The sequence below is a fragment of the Suncus etruscus genome, chromosome 17, assembly GCF_024139225.1.
Source record: "Suncus etruscus isolate mSunEtr1 chromosome 17, mSunEtr1.pri.cur, whole genome shotgun sequence".
Classification (NCBI taxonomy): Eukaryota; Metazoa; Chordata; class Mammalia; order Eulipotyphla; family Soricidae; genus Suncus; species Suncus etruscus.
The window spans coordinates 7,663,398-7,672,287 of NC_064864.1; the positions used below are offsets into that span (position 1 = coordinate 7,663,398).

Genomic DNA, 8,890 nt, shown 5'->3' on the forward strand with positions numbered 1-8,890 from the left:
GTTATGTGGTTCTGTTTAAAGGAAAGAACAAAAAAATAAATTGGGGGAAATCAAATAAGCAAAACATAGGCAGAGTTCTTCTAGAAGAGGCTATAAATATCAATTTAAGAGAAGAAATGGAAAAAGGAAGTAAAACATAACACCAATACTTATTCTTCAATTTAAACACTACTTCTGATTTTTCTCCTTTCCATTTTTCTATTCTAATAATGATCTTTTTTTTGGGGGGAGGGCATATTCAGTTGTGTCAGGGGTTACTCCTGGCTCTGCACTCAGAAATCTCTCCTGGTTTAGGGGACTATATGGGACAGTGGGGGGGATCAAACTGTGCTCAGTCCTGGGTTAGTTGCGTGCAAGGCAAATGCCCTACCGCTGTGCCATCCCTCTGGACCCTAATAATGATCTTTTTAAATGATCACTCTTTCACTATCACACAATTATCAATTGTTTTTAAAAATTCATTTGTGCAATGATTTACCTAATACTGTTTCTCTTAGTAAGATATAAGGTCCATGAGACTAAGGCATAATCTATTGTATTCACTTATTGGAAGAAAAAGCATAGAAGAGCAGGAAATTTTTTCGAATGCTGAATGTATTGCTTATCTTGATTTGGATAGTGGATATGTAATTATAGATTTAATTTTATATGTATGCATGTATACAGATTTACAAAAATTTTCATTAGTGTTCTCTCTCCCTAAGATGATTTTATCTACCCATTTTCTTTCACTCTATCATCCATACTCATTTTTCAAGTTAAACATTCCTTCCTTCCTTCCTTCCTTCCTTCCTTCCTTCCTTCCTTCCTTCCTTCCTTCCTTCCTTCCTTCCTTCCTTCCTTCCATTTTTTCTTTCCTTATCAATTCACTGATCATGCATGTGCTTTTCTTAATGTTTTTATTATTTCATTAAAATTTTAATATAGTAAATTATAGATAATCATTTTAAAATTTTAATAAGTATCAGGTTGTCCTTCAAAAGTTACAACAACTTGTATTTCCCAAAATGTATATTTGGGCACTCTTTATTTTCTTATGCCCTTATAAATATCTTCCAATATAATTAAAAAATGTATTTCATGTGTTTATGTGCTTCTTTGATTATTCGTGCAAGTAGCTAGAATTTTTAACCCTTTATAATTTATGTTATTACATGAAATAAAAATTTAATTTTTCCACCTTGTTGTTCCACAGTCAATGGCACCACTTATTGAATTATCTTTCTCTTCCTCTTTAATTTATTGTGCTATTAATCCTTATAGTAGTTTTCTTTTTTAATGACCTTGATAATATAATACATTTTGGGATGTAGTAAGAAATATTTCTGAGAAATCAATTCTCATCTATTCATTTGTCTCTTAATCATTCCACCAATGCTATTCTGATTAAATTAATATAACTATTTAAAAATCCATTGTCATTAATCTTTTTTAATTGTAAAAGGGATCTGAATACTTGAAATGCTGTCTGAACTGGTTTAATCAAGCTAAAATTTTCCAAGTGAGACTTTGATTTATAATTTATGTTATGTTATTTTGGCCTGGGAAGCCAACCTTGAGATGGAGATTTAATGTTGAAAAAGAAACCAAGGGCAGGTCTAAGAAAGGACTCAACTATAAGCAGACATTTCACGACTATATACATATCTGTAAATGACAACCCTGATCTTGAATGGGGATAGACGCAGATGGTACATTCCACCATTAACTATACAATGTTTACAATAATAAATATTTATAGGAAATTATTTTCCATTTCTATCTTTTCATTATTTTATATCTTTAATAGCTTTCTTTGGACTGCAAATTTAAGGGAAAATAATGGGAAATACTGAGTAATCTCTGCAATTACTGGTAGTAAAAAAAATAGACTCGGTGGATTGGAATAATGAGCCCAAAACAACAAATTAACTTGTCAGGAATAAATGACCAACTTTTACTCAATATTAGCTGAAGGCATAATTTGGTTCTTTAAAAAAATAATTATTTCCTTTGCTTCACTTTGGTTTTTCCAAACTCATAAACTTCTCAATTTCTTTTCTACAATCCCAGGCTTGTTGTCTACCTATGCAGTGTATTTGAAATCATCTCTTATTCTCATTTTTATTCTCAGTATTAGAAAGCAAGTTTCTGCAGATACCATTTGTTAAATTGAATAGCATTATAAACTTCTATATAATGAATATGGTTTCACTTATTTCTACCTCATGGACAATTTATCATCACAATTTAAAATCAAATATGTCAGTAATTCTTAACATACGCACGTTAGTATAGAATTTACAGTTTTGATTTTTCTCAACATGCCCCTAGAATTTTGATTGTAGAGTCATTGTTGTTTGTACTACTTCTATGTGACTCTTTTTTTTTTTAATCTATAAATGTAATTATCTCTCTGCTACTCTTTGAAGACATGATTTACTATTAAGACTTACTTCAGGGGCCGGGCGGTGGCGCTAAAGGTAAGGTGCCTGCCTTGCCTGCGCTAGCCTTGGACAGACCGCGTTTCGATCCCCCGGTTTCCCATATGGTCCCCCAAGCCAAGAGCGACTTCTGAGCGCATAGCCAGGAGTAACTCCTGAGCCTTACCGGGTGTGGCCCCAAAACAAAGCAAAACAAAAAACAAAACAAACAAACAAAAAAAGACTTACTTCAAATGTTATCTAAGTGAGGTATACTTGGACTATCCTAATTGAAATCAATCAGGCATTCTTTTATTTTCTATAGTACTCTATTTATTCTTTTAACATATGCATCATTCTTTTATATATCTGTATATATATATATGTGGGTTTCCATGGATAGATTGGCTTTGGGAAGCAGAGGTATTCATTTTAGTCTTTTCTGTAGGACTTACAAAGTCTAACTTAGCAGTTTTTTATTTTGTAAAAATATATGTTCAAGAATTTTAATTTTATTTATAAAGTAAAAAATATTATTCATTATTCTTTAATTCATTTGGAACTTATTGGGTTGTATCTAGAATTGAGTCTTTTAATGTAACCTCTGGCAGCATGAGACTATTTACATGTAGAAAATGGAATGAGTGGCCAGAGAGATAGCATGGTGGTAAGGCTTTTGCCTTGCATGCAGAAGGTTGGTGGTTCAAATCTCGGCATCCTATATGGTCCCCAGAGCCTTCCAGGAACTATTTCTGAACATAGAGGAGGGAGTAACCCCTGAGCGCTGCTGGGTATAACCCAAAATCCAAAAAACAAAAAAAAGAAAAGAAAATGGAATGAAATGAAAACTTGTTCCTCAGTTATATTAGCTACATTTCATTTATGCTATATCCAAATTATGTGACTCACAGTTACCATAATGAATTATAAAAACATAGAGGACTTTTACAGGAACTGTTTTGCACTCTACTCAGACCTTTTTCATTAGAATACTTTCAGGGTCAATGAACACAATATCCAATTTATCTTAATTTAGCTTCCTCAAAAACAGAGCTGGAGATAAGATTTTAGGTGCAAGGAAAGTACTTAGAAATTGATTCTAATAAAAAAAATAATTTTGAGGGAAAATAATTGAGACAAGAAAGAGATAAGATAGCAAAGCATTGTTTTTTGTTTGTTTATTTTTAATTCAGGGGGCACATTGGGCCATATTCAGCAGTACTCAGGTCTCACTTTTGAATCTAATGCACGATGGGCTCAGAAAACCATATGGGATGGGTTCTAGGGATTCAACCCACATCATCTACATGCAAGGCGAGTTCCCCATTTAATGTGTTATTGCTCCAGCTTTCATATTTTTTCATTTAAGTGACTTGTTGTAAAAACTTGTGACTCCATTGAGCCCTCTGAGAAATTGAAGTAAATTTTGGAGCTGTGGAAAAGCTTAACTCGCCACCTCCAGTTCCACCAAATAAAATTCCATGTTGATTGAGTCTTACTGAGGAAGAGGTATACAATCCTACACACCCACATTGGTCATGTACCTATAGGAAAAGACATAATGAAGGCACAGTCAGAAAAGTTGAAGCAAGTCTTGATTTTGTGGATCTACAATGGTGTGGGCTGGCATTCAGTTTTACTAAGAGCTCACAACTGGCTGGTCTCTGGAGACCATGTATAGTGCTGGGGAACAAATAACTCAGGTATCCCCATGGAAGGCAAATGTCTTACCTGCTGTACTGTCTCTCCAACTCTACAATAGTCTTGAACTTCCCTCCTATTGTCATCTTGAATTGTCTGCAGGATCTCCAAATAGACAGTTTTAGGAATGAGTATCCCACAGGCAAAAACTGGTCAAACATAGCTATGAATTTCTTCTAAAAGAAAAAGAAAAAAATTGTTTTTGTAAAACATGGAACACTTCACGAATTTGCATGTCATCCTTGCACAGGGGCCATGCTAATCTTCTCTGTATCGTCACAATTTTAGTATATGTACTGCCTAAGCGAGCACAAAAATTTTTTAAAAGCCCCCTAAAGACTTCCTTTATTATATCAATGGCCTTGACTATAAAAATGCCTTTAAGAGTAACAGGAAAATAAAGTTGTCATCTAATTGCCTTAAACCAATCAACATTTATTTCTTCTGTCTAGGAGATTCTACATTTCCTGACCACATATCCTCCAACACTTGAATAAAATGGACTCTTAGAGCAATGGGATGTTGTGGGTAAAGAGTAATGCGTATATGGATACATTTTGAGAATGATATTGACAAATTTGAAAGAAAAGACCAAAATTTGCAGGGCTTGGAAACTATATTATATATGAAAAAATAATGGACCAAGAATGATCCAAGAGTTCCAATGTCATTAAATAAATAAATAAATAAATAAACCTTTTAATTTTTCCATTTTGCATAAGGCTAAAGGTTATAATGATATTTGATAATGATATTGATAATGATAATGATAATGAGATTTGAGTAAGAAACATTGGAAAATAATCAAATTTAATTTTGATATGCAAAGGGGGTTCTATAACTGTGTTAAGAAAAGATGCTAGATCAGTTTAATATATTGGACAGACATTTAAAAATAATTGTAACTGTTCATTATAATATGATAAAACTGCAATTTTTATAATGAAAATGTAAGCAAAATTACATTTCATATGATTTACATTTTAAAGTATAATTTTAGAGGCAAATTTGGAAATCTTTATTTTCTTATAATCTTAAATATTTTTATTTTCTTATAAAAAGAATGATTCTCAATAAATGTATTCATTGCTTGAAGTCATAAAGTAGGGGCCTATGAGACACAGCAAAAGATTAAAGTACATATTTTGACTTTAAAATCTGGGTAATCTGGGTTCAATCCCTAACAGTGCCATAGACCTCTAGTGCTATACATACACAGTTCTTTAAGCATTGCAGTAGTGTTCTCTGAATACCCAACCAGGAGTAACCTATGAGTACTGCTGAGTGTACCCCCCAAATCAAACATAAATTTCACAGACTAGTAAACAACACAGATGAAATATACTCACATAATATAATTTTTTAATATTATCAGTCCCTAAATTTTGTAGTTATTTGGATATTTATTTTTATTTTATTTGTACTATTATTTAGTTTTTTTCTTTTTTTTATAATATATTTATTTAAGCACCATGATTACAATCATGTTTGTACTTGGATTTCAGTTAAAAAAAAGAACACCACTCTTCACCAGTATAAGCTTCCCACCATCAATGCCCGCCCCCCAACTCCCTCCTCCTCCACCCACCCCCTGCCTATATTCGATACAAGCATTCTATTTCTCTCACTACCATTGTCATGATAGTTGTTAGTGTAGTTGTTTCTCAATCTGGACTCACCACTCTGTGGTAAGCTTTATATTGTGGGCTGGTCCTTTCAGCCTTCATTTTTATTGTCTCTGGGTACTATTATCATACTGTCTTTTATTTTTCTTATTCTTTATCTATCTCTCTAGGTCTGACTTATTTCACTCGGCATAATGGTTTCCATGTCCATCCTTGTATAGGCAAATTTTATTACTTCATTTTTCCTGACAGTATTCCATTGCGTAGATGTACCACAATTTCTTTAGCCACTCATCTGTTGTCCAGCATCTGTGTTGTTCTTAGATTATGGCTATTTTTTAATTTTATTTAAACATCTTGATTACATACATGATTGCGTCTGGGTTTCAATCATGTAAAAAACACCACCCATCACCAGTGCAACTTGGCACTGCAATGAATATAGGTACACAGAAGGCATTTTTATATTGTGTTTTTGTGTTCCTAGGGTATAAATATATCCACCTCACTAATCACCAGGCAGATGCAAATACAAACAATGAGGTACCATCTCACACCATAGAGACTGGAATACATCATAAATTATAAGAACAATCAGTGCTGGCGGGGATGTGGGGAGAAAAGAACTCTCATTCACTGCTGGTGGAATACTGTTTAGTCCAGCCTTTATGGAAAACAATATGGAGATTCCTCAAAATAACTGGAAATTGAGCCCCCATATGATCCAGCTATTGGGATATTTTAAATGACTTACTAATCAAAAATAATTTGTAGTAGACCTAGATTTAATCTCCTATTAGTTTATTTCTTGTTACTGTCAATCTTCGTTCCAAGAAAGCTTATCATTATTCTCTCCCTTTATTGAATTTGAAACTATTTCTTATATAATCTTTGCTGATATGCTTTCATTACCAAGGTATTAATGTAAGTACTTTACATGTATCAATTAAAATTTTTCCCCAAATAATACTACTGTACTATTTATCTTAAATTTGCAAATTTTAAAACTGAAGCACAGGGGTTAAAAAATTGTTCAAAGTCAACTATGTAGTGTTGAAACCACAAAAAATCTGGCTCCAGAAACCACACATTTAGTCACTGTTTTAGTATTATTATGATTTCATAATTTTTCATTATTATTATTACATATATTTCTCACTGTGAAAATTTTTGAGAACTGACAGTTCAACATAAAACAAACTCATTTCTTAGAATAAATTAATGCCTTTCTTTTTCTTTTGAACAAAGTCCATTTCAGCTTGCATATTTAAATATTGGCCAACTTAAATATTTCATTTTATTAATTTCTACATATTACCATCTTCTTATAATACTCATATACAAATACAAAATTATATATTGAAGAAGATATATCATAGTAAATAGACATATGCAATAACTCTTTGTGGCTATATATTATGACATGAGTTTTCTAGACAGACTTAATTGTCCTTGAAAAAGTACAATATAGTCAGCTAAAGTCACCAAGAAAAAATGTTAACTAGAATGGTAGTTTATGGGGCCGGGCGGTGGCGCTGGAGGTAAGGTGCCTGCCTTGCCTGCGCTAGCCTAGGACGGACCGCGGTTCGATCCCCCGGCGTCCCATATGGTCCCCCAAGAAGCCAGGAGCAACTTCTGAGCGCATAGCCAGGAGTAACCCCTGAGCGTCACAGGGTGTGGCCCAAAAACCAAAAAAAAAAAAAAAAAAAAAGAATAGTAGTTTATAGGGGGTATTCACAATAGTTATTTTTAACTTGGTATTTTATTTTGTTTTTACTAATTGAGATTTCTTGCTTTATAACACTGTATGCAGTAGTTTCTCATGTACATACTTTTAACATCTCACCCATACCAAAAATACCCAACTTCCTCTCCCCAAAGCCCTATCTTTCCTCTCTTTCAATCCCTTATCCCTTACAGCTCAATTGTTGGGATCAGTTACCCTACTTTGTTGCCCTTGATCCATTCATCTATATTTGAGTTGTTTCCATATCTTTTTTTTTTTTTTTTTTGGTTTTTGGGCCACACCCAGTAACGCTCAGGGGTTACTCCTGGCTATGTGCTCAGAAGTTGCTCCTGGCTTGGGGGACCATATGGGACACCGGGGGATCGAACAGCGGTCCGTCCAAGGTTAGCGCAGGCAAGGCAGGCACCTTACCTTTAGCGCCACCGCCCGGCCCCAATTTCCATATCTTAACCATTGTACTTAGTGTGATGATGAGCATAGGTGTGTACATATCCTCATAAATTAGCATTTTTGTGTTTTTGCGTTACACGCTAAAAAGTGGTAACTCTGAGTCATATCAGGGTCTTAGACCTAAAATGTGGATAGTCTCCATATTGCTTCACAGAGAAGCTGAACCATATGATATCCCTGCTAACAGAGGATAAGTGATGAACACTTTTTATATGTCTATTGGTCATCTATATGTGTGTTTATATTTTGGGGAAAGTTATTTTCCCCATAACAGTGATGTTTTTTATTGTTTTATTTTTTTGAGGTAACTCTCAAACACTGCTCAGAGACCTTGGGTCTATTCCAGTGATATTTATCCTAGCATCCAATGATTTAGTGCAATGCAAAGATATAATGATACATGGATGTTCAGATCCTATTGTGTCAGAAAACACTAGAACCACCCAGATCTGATTAGAGAAATATAGGATATATCTGGTGACAGATATGTGGAAGCCATGTTTTTCTGAAGATCAAATGGGGGCAGTTCTTAACCCCTGTACAGATATATCTGTCCAGATCATGTTTTGTAAGGATAATAGCATACATGTGAATAAAAAAGATTACTATTAAAGTCTAAAAGAGAAAGTTTAACTGGTAGTTTAAATTATAAAGAGAAAATAAAAAGCACTGAAAAAATACAAAGAAAGAAAAATACAAGGTTTGAAAATATAAAGTAATCAATAGGATCAAAATTTTAACAAAAACTTAAATTAAAGAAATAGAAATGTTTTAAAGAAATATATACAAGAATTAATTAAATTGCCACCATTACTAGAGCACTCAAGAAAATTGAAGGAGGGGCCAGAGCAATGGCGCAGTGGTAGGGTGTTTGCCTTGCATGTGGCTGACCCAGGACAGACTTGGGTTCAATTCCCCGTATCCCATATGGTCCCCTCAAGCCAGGAGAGATTTCTGAGCTCAGA

The 8,890-nt window shown here is 33.8% G+C and overlaps 1 non-coding gene across 1 annotated transcript; it reads right to left on the reverse strand.

The window, feature by feature from the left end:
- Positions 1-4,308: 4,308 nt before the first annotated feature.
- Positions 4,309-4,415, reverse strand: LOC125995340 (U6 spliceosomal RNA). Its single transcript, XR_007490881.1, has one exon. It is a non-coding gene; the product is annotated as a U6 spliceosomal RNA (small nuclear RNA).
- Positions 4,416-8,890: the final 4,475 nt, after the last annotated feature.